The sequence below is a fragment of the Carya illinoinensis genome, chromosome 2, assembly GCF_018687715.1.
Source record: "Carya illinoinensis cultivar Pawnee chromosome 2, C.illinoinensisPawnee_v1, whole genome shotgun sequence".
NCBI classification, from domain to species: domain Eukaryota; kingdom Viridiplantae; phylum Streptophyta; class Magnoliopsida; order Fagales; family Juglandaceae; genus Carya; species Carya illinoinensis.
Window position 1 is genome coordinate 35389978 of NC_056753.1, and position 14449 is coordinate 35404426.

The window sequence follows — 14449 nt, forward strand, 5'->3', positions numbered from 1 at the left end:
GAAAGCATGCACTCGTTGAAAGTAGTTTTGTCTTCTTTCGCCGAAAGTGAAATATTCTTCCTGCACGTTGATGAAATATTATATAGAGGCCTTAGAATTATTCTTTTAATTAAGTAACTAACAAGCTGCCAAGATTTTTAAAAGTTTATGGGAACTTAAACGGGAAATTAATTCATGCTTGAACAAGACTAGCATTTCCCCCTCAAAACGATTTGGATAATAACTCATAAAAAAATGATTTGAAGAAAAATAGCTCCGTATGCCACTCAGTTCCAAATGTTGCAAATCCGTGAGCTATGAAGTTGGTTTCTTCCAATTTCCAGGAGACGTGAACATGAATCGCTACGCAACAACTGGAATGTCTAAGTAGCACACCGAACAGAACTTGCCCCGTATTCAATCCAGAAATTTGATTCGTAAAGTACCTTTGGTCACGTATAAAACTAGCATGGACACGACCAGAAAACCCCACCGTCCTGGCGACAAGCGACTCCAAATCTTCAATGTTGCACAAGAAAACTAGTAGAATGACATAAGGTACAGTCAAGATCACTGGAACTGTATGAATAATACCTCTCCAGTAAAAGTTCAGAAAATCTCAAAACAGGTTTGAAAATGTTCAAGACTATAGTTACCCATATAAAGTAGAACCCTCATCAATAACAGGTTTTTAAGTTGTATTCCGTCACTTAACAATGCCTTCAGTTTGACTAGCTGCCTCTTGGAGAACCATGATTATCATCATCCCTACAGGTCGGACTAGAGCTGCGACTCTGGCCATTTTCTTTGGCAGGGCTTCCATAATTCCGCTACTATGGGGCCTCTTCATCAGCATCATCCATAGGGCTTCTGCTATTTCCCCTGGGACTCCCACTGTAATCAGACCCATTGGCCTGCCCGCCATCCCTTTGGGACGAGCTACCTCTCTCTTGTGGGCTCTTATCAGGTGTAAGACTATGCTTCCTCCCTTTAGATGGTGGTGGTGAACTCCTGTGCCGCCTAGGGCTCTGGCTGTCACGGGGGCTCCTTGATCTTCTTTCAACCTGCTCAAGCCTTCGTTCTCTCTTTAAAGGTGATCTAGATCGACTGAGAGAAATACAATTTATTACACACGGAAGGTTTATTGAAATAAGTAAAGGCATTCTGTAATGAGGAAAGCATTTTATTTGTCTTATACAAAAGGCAGTGTACAAACCACATAAATGGGACGATGGTCCATACTTGTAACTACGACCCCTGCTGTAACTACGGCTTCTACCACGTTGAGGACTCAATGACCTTGAGTAGCTCCGCCCATGATTGTACCAGAAAATTTCTTGGTGAATAAACTTGTTAGAAAGTACAGCGGAAAGTACCTCAGGCTTAGCTTAAAGAAATGCTCCACAAGTTTCTCCAGCGCGACAAAAAACCAAGCGTTTTCTCTTAGTGGTAAAGTGTACTACGTAGTTATAAAACTAGAATAACACTTAATAAATCCACAGCCTATAAACTATTTCAAGAGAGAACAAGTGAAAGAGAGATTTTTACTATTATCTTTGATGCTCCAGAATCAAAAGGAGGGGGGCTATATATAGCCCCCTACACGGCTGGCCTTAAAGGCCAGCCTTCAATACGCTGGAAACGCATGGCTTAAAGCCATGCGTTTACCGGCTGTGTAACGCATGAGCCATGCGTTATAACGCATGCAATAAAAGGGGGGGTTTGCCCGTGTGGGCGCCCCCTCCATTTAACATCTCTCACTTGCACACAATGGGCATGACCCTAGGTCTGCATCTCTCTAATGTTCTCAATCTTGTTCACACAAGTAAATAGGCCGTGCGACCACCAAGCATATCTTCAGAAAGGTGGGAGTACATACACTAAATCTCTCCCAGAGAAGACTAGCATAGTAACATCCCTAACGTGTTTGGTTATGTCCTAGACTCATTCGATCGCATCAGTTCAAGCATTTTCGAAACCCTCTTGAGTTTCAAAAAACTCAGAACAATGCTTGACTATCTCTAAATCATTTCAATATGTTTACAACCTTAGTCGCTACCAGTATGTAGCGTCATAGTTTGACGTCAGCAAACACTATCGAAGATGCGATATCGAAGAATCTTCCATTTGCACTCATATCATTCAATTTTGGTCAAATCGCTTTCCCAGCAATGCCTCTTTAGACCGTATTAATCATGGCCATAGACAACATGCCAAAGTAGCAGACATTATAACCTTCATCTTGTGACATAGTCAAAAGTAAAGGACACTTAAAAAAAATGAGACTCACATAGTAAGAAAGAGAAGAACCATTTACTCACTTACTCATTTGGTCAAATAAGCACATGTAGTATGAAATACATGCTACGGTGGATTTCTCTTTTTAAAAGAGCATATGTCTATATCAACACCGTACAGATCTTAGTCTAGTTGCTCCTTAAGCGTCTAACCCGAGTTCCTCTATTTGCTCGCCTCCAAGGTGTCAAAGAGGATCTCACATCTGGCTATCCACAGGCTACATAGGTTGTGGGGTAACCCATGCATAGTCCTCTCATTGGACCTGATCTTAGCTCCCACTAAAACGACATATCTTTGTGTCATCTAACTTATCCATTTGGACAAGTATCTAAGAACACAATGTCTCATATCTACTCGCTTCTTAAGCGCTAGAGGCGATCGCTCATGTGAGTGAGCCGATCTAAGCCTGTTGACATATCTTGTGTGTGAATTAGAAAGACAATACGATAAAGACAATAACTGAATCATATTATATTAATATCCCAAAGGAAAGGTTACATCTCAATGTAATTTGAAACACAAAAAACATTTACAGTCTACGCAGTCCTAAATTCCTAACATGAGCCTCAAAGACATCTCTTGCTATAGGCTTCGTTAAGGGATCAGCAACCATGCGACTTGTAGAGAGGTGTTTCAAAACCACTTCCTTTTGCGCTACCATGTCTCTGATGTAGTGATATCTGATATCTATATGTTTGGTTCTTCCATGGTACTTAGAGTCCTTAGCATATGCGAGAGCAGCCATGCTATCGCAGAATATTGTCACTGAATCTAAAGAATCCGTGCCAATGTCTAAATGCTTGAGGAATCTCCGTAACCAAACAGCTTCTTGAACCGCTGCAGAACAAGCTATGTATTCTACCTCCATGGTGGATAAAGCTATACAGGGTTGTTTCTTGCTGCTCCATGTAATGGTGCCATTGTTGAGCAGAAAGGCATACCCAGTGGTTGATTTACGCTCATCTAGGTCACTGCCCCAGTCGGCATCGCTGTAACCTTTTAGCTGCAAATCTAAACCTTGATAGCACAACACATAGTCTGCAGTTCCCTTGAGATATCACATAATCCTCTTGACTGCTTTCCAGTGAGCCAGTCCGGGGTTAGATTGGAATCTACTCACTAAGCCAACTGCATAGCATATGTCAGGCCGAGTACACATCATTGCGTACATCAGACTACCCACAGCATTAGCATAAGGGACACGGGCCATCTTTTCCTTTTCTATTTGAGTCTTAGGACATAACTCTTTAGATAAGTTCTCGATTTTTGCAACAGGGGTATCAATGTGTTTACATTCATTCATTAGGAAACGCTCGAGGACTTTCTTTATGTAAGTCTGTTGGGACAAACACAAAAGTCTCTTTGAGCGATCTCTGTAGATCTTAACTCCCAGAATGTATTCTGCTTCACCCATATCCTTCATCTCAAAATTGAAGGATAACCACTCTTTTGTGGCGACTATCAACCCTTTATCATTTCCAGCTAGTAGTATGTCGTCAACATATAATGACAACATAATGAAACTCTTCTTGGACCTTTTAACATAGACACAATGGTCCTCTGTGATCATCGTAAACCCATTTGAAAGAACGGCTCGATGGAATCTGAGGTACCATTGCCTAGATGATTGTTTTAGGCCATATATTGATCGTTTGAGCTTGCACACTTTGCGCTCTTGACCTTTGACCACAAAACCCGTTGGTTGATCCATATAAATCTCCTCATCTAGTTCTCCATTGAGAAATGTTGTCTTAACATCCATTTGGTAGAGTTCCAAATCCATGTTTGCTACTATAGCTAGAATCAGGCGAATTGAAGCGAATCTCACCACTGGTGAAAAAGTTTCCTCATAGTCTATACCCTCCTGTTGGGTATATTCTTTCGCCACTAAGCGAGTTTTGTACTTATCTATCGATCCATCCAACTTGCATTTGACTTTAAGAACCCATTTGTTCCCAATAGTCTTACGCCCTGTCGGTAGATCAACCAGATCCCAGACCTGGTTAGTCTTCATAGACTCAATTTCATCATTAAGAGTTTTCATCCACTCATCTTTAGTAGAAGATGAGAGAGCCTCATGAATTGTCCTAGGCTCATCATCATCATGCGGAGCTACCATAAAAGTTTCCCCTTCAATCTCAAAACGACGACGGGGAATACTTTCACGTGTGCTTCTACGCGGCTGAGGTTGTTGTGATTGATTGACAAGCGGTGTGCTTCCACTCGGATTTAAGTCCTTTTTATCATTTGTAGGAGCTTGAAGAATTTCTTCCTCATTCTCAACTAAATTCCTTGGAGCACTTTCCTCTTGTTCCACAATCTCATGAAGTTCTAAACTCCTATCAACATCACCTCTACTTGGAAATTCATTTTCAATGAAGTCCACATCTCGTGATTCAATCTCAGTTACACTTCCATCAGTTTGTTCACCTATTAACACATACCCTTTAGAGTGTTCTGAGTACCTTATAAAGATACACTTCTTCCCTCTAGGGCCTAATTTCTCATACTTATGAGAAAGATCATGAACAAAACCCGTTGAACCCCATGGCCGCAAGTTACTCAATTTGGGTTTCTCGCCGGTCCATAGTTCATATGGGGTGGAAGTTACTGATTTGGAGGGCACTCGGTTAAGAATGTAGGCAGCAGTCAAAAGTGCATCCCCCCAAAAAGAAATTGGTAGGTTTACTTGCGCCATCATTGACCTAACCATCTCAAGCAGTGTTCGATTTCTCCTTTCCGCCACGCCATTTTGCTGTGGCGTACTTGGCATTGTTAACTGTCTTTTGATTCCTTTTTCATCACAGAGCTTTTTAAATTGCTCAGAGATATATTCTCGTCCTCGGTCAGTTCTTAGAGTTTTTAAACTCTTATCTAACTGATTCTCGACCATTCTTAGATATTGCCTAAGACATTCCAATGCTTCAGACTTATGAGAGATTAAGTAGATATGACCATAACGTGAAAAATCATCTATAAAAGTGATGAAGTAGACACCTCCGTGTCTTGCCCTCACACTCATTGGACCACAGATGTCTGAGTGGACTAATTGCAGTGGAAAATATGCCCTAGTGGCTTTTCCAAACGGTTTTCTCTTAACTTTTCCCATTAGACAATGTTCACACGTGGGCAAGATGACCTTAGCGAGATTGCCTATCAGGCCTTCTCTCACTAATCGAGTCATTCTATCTTGCCCTATATGGCCAAGCCTAGCATGCCATGTGTATGAATCCAAATTATCAATAGATGAAGAAAGAAAAGCAATAGATTCATTTATATTAGAATAAACCAAATCCAATATCATAAAACCGTCTTGAAGAAAAGTATTGCCATAAAACACATGGCCCAAATGAAAGGAAACATAATTGTTTTCAAAAACAATCCGAAAACCAAGTTTTAATAGAGTGACAACTGAAAGTAAGTTTCGTCGGATCTCGGGAGCGTATAGCACATTGTGGAGGAAAAGAGTGCGGCCACCCCGCAAGTCCAGCTTGTAGGTACCAAGTCCTAGTACCTCCACGCTAGCTCCATTCCCCACCTTGATATCACGGCTCCCAGTTGGAATTCGGCGATACTCTACAAATCCGACTCTATCTCGCGCTATGTGCTCAGTCACTCCTGAATCAACAGTCCACAAAGGATAGGAGTCAGCAACCATCACATGGCTAGTTACAAAAACAATGCGAGAAAAGTCAGAGTGTACCTTCTTCGGCTCAGTGCAGTCACGAGCGAAGTGGCCAATCTTTCCGCAGTTGAAGCACTCTAATTTTGACTTGTTTTTCCCGCGCTTGCCCCTCTTGGTGCGCCGAGAAGTTCCTGACACTTTTTTAATATGTCCAGCAGTCACTCCATTCTTGGACTTTTTGTGCTTAGGCCTTGATGCCTTGCGCGAACCAGCATTAGCCACATAGGCCGTATGATTGGGCTTAGCAGCCTCTAGGCGCTCAGCCTCCAATTCCAAATGACGCGAGACATCATCAAAGTATTTGATATTTTCGTTATGCGTCAAATTCTGGCTCATGTTCTCCAAAGAATTCGGTAGTGATCTTATCACTGCCTGTACTTGCTGTTTATCTGTCAGGTTGTTTCCTGCCGACCTAAGTTCGCGGATCATAGTTGACATAGCCCTAAGATGCTGCTTCATCGTATGGTCAGAGCGCATCTTATAGGAGTTGAACCTCATGGTTAATCCACGCAACCTAGTGGCTGAAGTCCCACCAAACTTCAACTTCAAAGCCTCCCACATGCTTTGGGCAGTGTCATAGACCTCGAACTCACACATTAGATCATTGTGCATGCTGCTTAACATAATTATGCGCGCGCACCGATTTTTCTTAGCCCATTGGGTATAGGCTTGTTGATCTATCTTGTATTGTTCCGAGTTCCCTTCCTCAGGCATAGTAAGGGTGTGAGATAAGGTCTCCAAGACCTCTTGCTCATCTAAGACATATTGAATCTTGCGATGTCATATGTCATAGTTTTCCCCATCTAATTTCTCCCATTTGTTTAAGTCGGCAACAATATTCTTGGATGTCATTTCACTACAATACGCAAAGAAGGGATATTACTCACACACCTAAGAAATCTGCCGCGTCCTTTCAAGTTAGAAAAAGAATAATTTAGACATGTCGCAAGATCGAAAAATCGCTAAGCTTCAGAATCATCTCTTGCGTCACAATATCCAATTATTAGATTTCTAGCTCAATTTCCGTGCAAATTTTAAAAAACGAATATGGGAGAATTTATCATCATAAATCTCAACCATACTCCCACTATCTTAAGTAGTTATCTAGGCCTAGTCACATGTAAAGACATAACCTACTAAAACCGCAGTAACCTTTTGGGCCAGTCTACAAGGACAGCTATCCAGACCATAGTAACTGTGACGCCCCCAAATTCCGTTTGGGATCGGACGGACATTTGAAGCGTCGAGACATGCAACACAAGGTTACCTGCCCCCGTTCATGACATATAAGATGCAATGTTCCTAACATGCATCTAACATTATGCAATATTCGCAGCGCATAATTTTTTCTTTAGCAATACTATGCACCAAATTGAAAATATCCCAAATGCTTAAAACATACTTCATACATAAAGATCCATTGAATAGATCACAACACTAGTCCAAAATGGTTATGATCCAAAAAGTACTAAAGATGCAACTCCATTGTACAAGTAGTAATTTGCGTTAACTACTATATTAACATTGACGTCGCACCGTCGCTTAGTCAACTGTGTCTAGTTGATCAGCTCCTGATTCTCCTTCAGGTCCTGAAACAAGATCTACCATTCGGGGGGAATGGTAGTTGGGACTACCAAAGTGAGATTTGATTACAAATTTCAGTAAGTTAACAAAAAACTTCCACACAAGCTAATGATGCATGCATGACAGTAAAAGCATAAATGCATAATCAAATTCATAAGTAATTAAAGCATAACTTGGCGTACAACATAGCATAATTGACATAACTTAAATTGAAATATGAACTGAACTTGACTTGACATGAACTTGATCTGAAACTTGACTTATCATGAACTTGTTCTGAAACTTGACTTAACATGAAAAATACATACTCCACAGTTGTTGTGGCCCCATGTATTCTACGTGTAAATACATACTCCACAGTTGTTGTGGCCCCATGATTATACGGAAACTTATTCTTTAACTGTTTAAATACATACTTCACAGTTGTTGTGGCCCCATGTATTCTACGTGTCACAATTGCTGTGTCTCACGTAGTGTATGCGTCACAATTGCTGTAACCCCATACATAAGTAATCAAGATGAAACGTGACTGGAATACGAAAGGACTGAAGCCCTGACATAACATAACGTGACTTGAACATAACTTGAAATACATGACCAACTTGAGATAGAAACATTTCGTAACATGACATAACATATAATAAACAACATATTTAACATGACATACTTGCAACAGTGAATATTACATGACTTGACATACATGTAATAGATGGCATACTTAGCATGACGTACTTGTAATGTACAGTAATACATAACAGAATATATTATGTAACAGATAAAAATTGATGACAGAATAAATTCTGTATAATAGACAATTACGTGATAACTAGGCATGACATGACATATATGATAACACATATACATACACTGTAGTTCCTTTACTTAGCACACATACACAGTAGACTGCTAGTAAGTTAAAAGCTAACTTACTTCGATCTCCGCGTTTCTTATAAAACTTCAAGTGCGACCACGAGGAACTGTAATTAGTGATTCTTAAAGTTAGAACTAAATCACTAATAATTTAAAATATGGAAAATACTAACTTAAAGAGTAAAATTTTCATTTTACTCTCTACATGTGGGAAAATAACCATTTTACCCATAACTTAAGGATTTTGCATACTAATTCCAAAAGTTTCCAAAATTTACATTCCTCATGTAAATTTTGTCCTAAACTTAAATATCAAATCAGAAAAATTTAAAACAAAACACAACTATGAAGAACACACTATGGCCAAAACATCTATAGGTCATTTCCCTTGATTTTTGTTGCAATTCCTTCCAATTTTAAAACTCATGCTTAAACCAAAATTTTGCAACAAATATCTTTCAATCCTAAGTTCAAAACCATACTTAAAACATCCATTTAGAAAAAGCTAATAATTAACACCAAATTTTTTTATAAAAAGATCTAAGCACTTGAATCACAAGTTTTGACCTTAAATCAAAACATCTTCAAGAATTTCAAAAATCAAATCTTACTTCTAACATATTCATAATATCATCCTAACATCAACCATGCTTTAAATCATCAAACTAAAGTCACCAAAATCACAAAATAACATTTGGAGTTTTTGGTTTTACACTTAGTCCAAAAATAGAAACTTTTTCCTCAACTAGTTTTGATAAATCTCTTGATCTATGACTTATAAATATATGATCTTCAAACCAAACCATCACATGGTTTAAAACGATGTCCTGAAACATATATAAGCTTCTAATTCAAGATCAAATGGTTAGAAATTAACCAAAACATAAATTTTAGCCAAGAATATCCACACTTTGGCTTATTTGAATATCTCTTTGCATAAAATTTCATATCTTTGAAACTAACATCAAATATCTTCAAAATAATAATATAACATGTATATAAGATACTTAGGATCCTCCAATAAAATTATTAAAGTCATTAGAATAGGTTTAGACCACCAAAGAGTTAAACTTTCTCAAAACAGAAACTGTTTTTCTTCTTCCAGTTTCTAAATCTAAGAAAATTTTTCATCAAAACCTTTAATCATGCAAAAATCCTCAACCAATAGTCACATATACATGTTAACAATACTCCATAAAAATTTCGGACCAATATCTATCCATTAGCTTGGTCAAAAACTCCAAACTATAACATATTCTCCAGTTTATCTCCCAGAATGACCTTTCTATAGTTTACATAATATTTGACTGACCAAATGATCTTCAAATGGGGCAAATAAGATATCCATGTAAACTAGACTCAAAAAGGAATAACTTATATGAAGAAAAATTTATGATAAAACACTTACAAAAGCTTCGAAATGGGTGTGCAAAAGACCTCCTAAAAGCTATTCGAGAGAGAGTGTTTGATATTCTTTCAATGGAAAGTGTAAATGAAGATAATTTCGTGGGGAGAGGTGGCTGGAGATACTTATGGATGAGATATGGAAGAGATGAGGCTGGAGTTGAGAGTTGAGTGTAGTTTTCTCCTACCCAAAATATCTATAAAAGATTATCTCATAATATTCTATCCAATAGTATCTACAAAAAATTAACTTAAAATATTTTTATCTAATAATATCTATAAAAATCAACTCAAAATATTTTTACCCAATAATATTCATGAAAATTACCTCAAGATATTTCTTTTTATCCAATAATATCTACAGTTTTGAACAGACGTTTTGTTCGAAAATATGAAAAAATGTTATTGTGCCATAAGACTTTAAATAACCCTCCGAATCTAATGGCACAAACCATAATACATTTTGACACTTCTAACTATCTCCAATAATCAAAAACACACTTATGATACTATAGTAAATAATAACATTAACTATGTAGTTAGACAAAAACCTATACGATTAATAGATTCGTGAAAATTTATGGGGTTTTCACGAGGTTCCTAAACTTAATAGAAATTTCACAATTGAATTTCTAGCGGGCTGTTACAGTAACCTGTTGGGCCAGTCTACAAAGACAGCCAGACTACAACAACCTGTTAGGCCAGTCTACAAAGATGGTTCATATGAGACCATTACAGTCTATTTTTCTTGTCCCATCAGTGTATTTACAGTTCTTACTGGGGCCACTGTAGTCTTTTTGGCTATGCAGTACATTTACAGTTCTTATTGGGGTCACCATGGTCTTTTGGCTATACAATGCATTTACAGTTCTTACTGGGGTCACTGCAATTCTTTCAGCCTATCATTCACATTGACAATTCTAACTAAGACTACTTAGTGGGATTTTCTATTTTATCACTAAAAGAAATAAAGACTAATGTCTAAACATTTAAGTCTAACATTCATAGATGATAAAATAATCATATTTCCACATGTTCAATACACACATACATGTTATCACATTTAATTCTAAAAAATTAAATAAAAGATCACATGTATTATGACATTATGGAAAAAAAAAATATAGCATGAAAATAAACAAATATTCACATGTTATCACATTTAATCTATAACATTAAATAAAAGATCACATGTAATATAACAATATATCTAAACATATATTGAATCATGCCAAATTTTTTTTTTAATATTATTATTATTTGACAAAAACTATTTATAAAAACATTTAAAACCCCCACCTAAACCAAAGAATATTTGCAGCCCAGTGGTGCGCCCTCTCCTTAGTTTAGTGGTAAGTCTTGGGTTCAAAACCCATTGTGCCACTTTTTTCAGTTTTTAATAAAAAAAAAAAACTTACAAAAAAAAAAACACTGGGCTTAAAAGCCCAACCTCCTTTTTTTTTTTTTTTTTAATTTTTAAACCCAAAACATAGTGGGCCGAGGGGCCCAAGCCCATGCAACAAAAACATATGACATTAGTCATCTTCTTCCTCCAGCAGTTACTGTTCACGTGAACAGTAACTGCAAAACCAGCAAATCCCAGCCGCCGTTTTAGGAGGTTACCGGTGCCTCTGTTCGCCGGAAAGAACCTCCGGAGGAGGCTGGGTGCTGCCGCAGCACCTGGGTGGTGCGCGCAGCACCACGGTGGTGCTGGCAGCACCCCTCTGGTGCACGCAGCACCGTCCTGGTGCGCGCAGCACCGAGGCGGTGCTTGCAGCACCACTGGGTGCCTCCACGGTGCACCATGCACCGTGGGCTCCAGTCGGTGCACACGGCACCGTGGTGCGCGCAGCACCATTGCAGGGGTGCCGCGCAGCACCCTACGGTGCGCGCTGCACCACCATGCTCAGGTGGTGCGCGCTGCACCACTGCAGCGGCTTCGGCCAAATTAAAAAAAAAAAAAGTTTTTTTTTTTAAATGCAACACCACATGTGCGCAAATCACATTAAAAAATAAAAAATAAAAAATAAAAATAAAAAATAAAAAAAAGACAATCACAATTTACATGCATATGCCAAAAAGAAACTGGAAGCAATTTAAAAAGCTCTGATACTAATGTTAGAAAGCACAGCGGAAAGTACCTCAGGCTTAGCTTAAAGAAATGCTCCACAAGTTTCTCCAGCGCGACAAAAAACTAAGCGTTTTCTCTTAGTGGTAAAGTGTACTACGTAGTTATAAAACTAGAGTAACACTTAATAAATCCACAGCCTATAAACTATTTCAAGAGAGAACAAGTAAGAGAGAGATTTTTACTATTATCTTTGATGCTCCAGAATCAAAAGGAGGGGGGGCTATATATAGCCCCCCTACACGGCTGGCCTTAAAGGCCAGCCTTCAATACGCTGGAAACGCATGGCTTTTCCCAGCTGTGTAACGCATGACTTAAAGCCATGCGTTATAACGCATGCAATAAAAGGAGGGTCTGCCCGTGTGGGCGCCATTTCCATTTAACATAACTCCAGGTATATAAAATTTGTAAAAGGATGAGAGTCGTACCTAACTTTCTTAGGACTGTTCTTAAAATTCCGTTCTATGTGGCCTCTTTCCCCACAGCGATAACACTTATTCTTCCAGTCCCCAGCCTTGCAATCTCGTGCCCAATGGCCATCAATTCCACAATTAAAGCACTGCCCTGATCCAGGAGGAGGACCTCGCCCAAGATACTCACGAGATCCACCAGGACCACGTGGCCCCTAAATGCATCCAAATTACATTTAGCATAGCTTTTCTACCTCAAGAAATCTTCTTCAATAGCGTGAAAAATAAATGAGAACAAATACCAAAAAAGCAAATGATTTTATTTTTATTTTTAAAAAGAACATTCAGATTAGATATTAAAGCAAAAACAAGACCTTGTTCTGCCTGATTCAACCATCAGTTCAAGAGAAAACAAGATTCTAAATTTGTTGGGTTCCTTCATTAAAACCTGGTATGAATTTACACGCCAAGAGGTTGAACCACTAGCTGGAACCACTATTCTTTACACATGAACTTTACCACAATCAAAAGACTCACCATAAGCATAAACCACAACATAGAAATAAACAAGTGCCTCAACAGTGTAGATCAAAATCTTATTTAAGTTCAAATGCATAGAGGTAAATGCTACACTTTTACATGGATCTAAATAACAAAATTCCAAATTGAGCTTGTATGGGCCATAATCATTCACGATTTTCACTAAAAAGGGTTGCCCATGACAAGGAAAAGAAAAAAAAAATCAAATAGTTCATACATTGCATGCTTCCGACAATAACATGAAAAAATTTTACATCGAGAGAATATTAGGCTTGGTAAAATAAATTCTATTGAGTAATGCTATACATTACACTACTATCACACTTGCATTCTACTATATATAATGTGACACATTCATCACTATTTGATGATAAAGAAGTATGCAATAAATGACTATTCAACAGTGATAAATGTGACACATTTTACTTAATGTGATATAAATAGGATGGCAGTATAGTATATAGAATTTTTCAATTCCATTAACTCACCCCCTTTGCAAATTCTACAATGACTCTGCTTCCATCTACTGCATCTTCAGCATCTCGAGGGTCACTAAATTCCTGGGATTGTCAGCCATTTAAGGAAAAAAGACAAGATCATACTTGCTAAAGAGATTATTTGAATGGAGTACATAGATGAGAAAAAAATGGTGAGCGAGAGAAAGCAGAACAAAGAATGCAGGTATACATACAACAAAGGCAAAGTCGCGCTTCATATCCACATCGCGTACTCTGCGTAAACGGGTGCCAGAAACAGTAAGGCCATCAAGATACAAGTATCGAAGGGTTGGACACTTCGCCCCTTACAGATGAACTAAACACCACTTTGAGATTGTTGCCATTTCCATAAAAACACGCAATAACATTATAGAAAGACTTGCCAAATCCACCAAGGTTCACCCTCTCACCATAGACCTCCAGGTTAGGCAAAAGCCAAGAAACCTTCAAGAAGATCATTTGATATAAGATTAAAATTAAATAAAATATTATTATAATATAATTTTTATTTTAAGATTTAAAAAAATTAGATTATTTTTTATATTATATTTTAAAATTTATACAAATTATAATAATGATATAAGATAATTCATGAAAACGAAACTAGGCCAAATTTTTAAAGCTTCTTGAACATAAAATTGGGAGAGTTTATTTGCAAATACTGCACCATTTGAACAACTTCAACACAATCCACTCCATTAGCTTCATGTTCCATATTACACAAAGTGAAATTACCCTTTTTTTTTATATCATCTTGTAACATGACTCCACCCAACTTTCACGAGTAATTCATCGTTTGTGGAATTTGAATGCGGTAATTAAGACCCGTTAATAGCTTGGTCGGCGTAATTATATTATCTAATTATTTAATTGAATTGAATAACAAAATTTTAAATAGCACATAACTTGATTTGTATAAGATTATCAAACTCTATTATTAATATTGTGTTTCGTTTGCTTTTAGATCGGGTTCTTAGCAATTTGGGTATTTGATCTTAGACCTGCGAACACAAATAAAGCACTGAGGGATGGCGGCTATGGTGGTAACCAATGG

General features: G+C 37.9%; 1 pseudogene; it reads right to left on the reverse strand.

The window, feature by feature from the left end:
- Positions 1 to 812: 812 nt before the first annotated feature.
- LOC122301920 lies at positions 813 to 13854 on the reverse strand (annotated as a pseudogene).
- Positions 13855 to 14449: the final 595 nt, after the last annotated feature.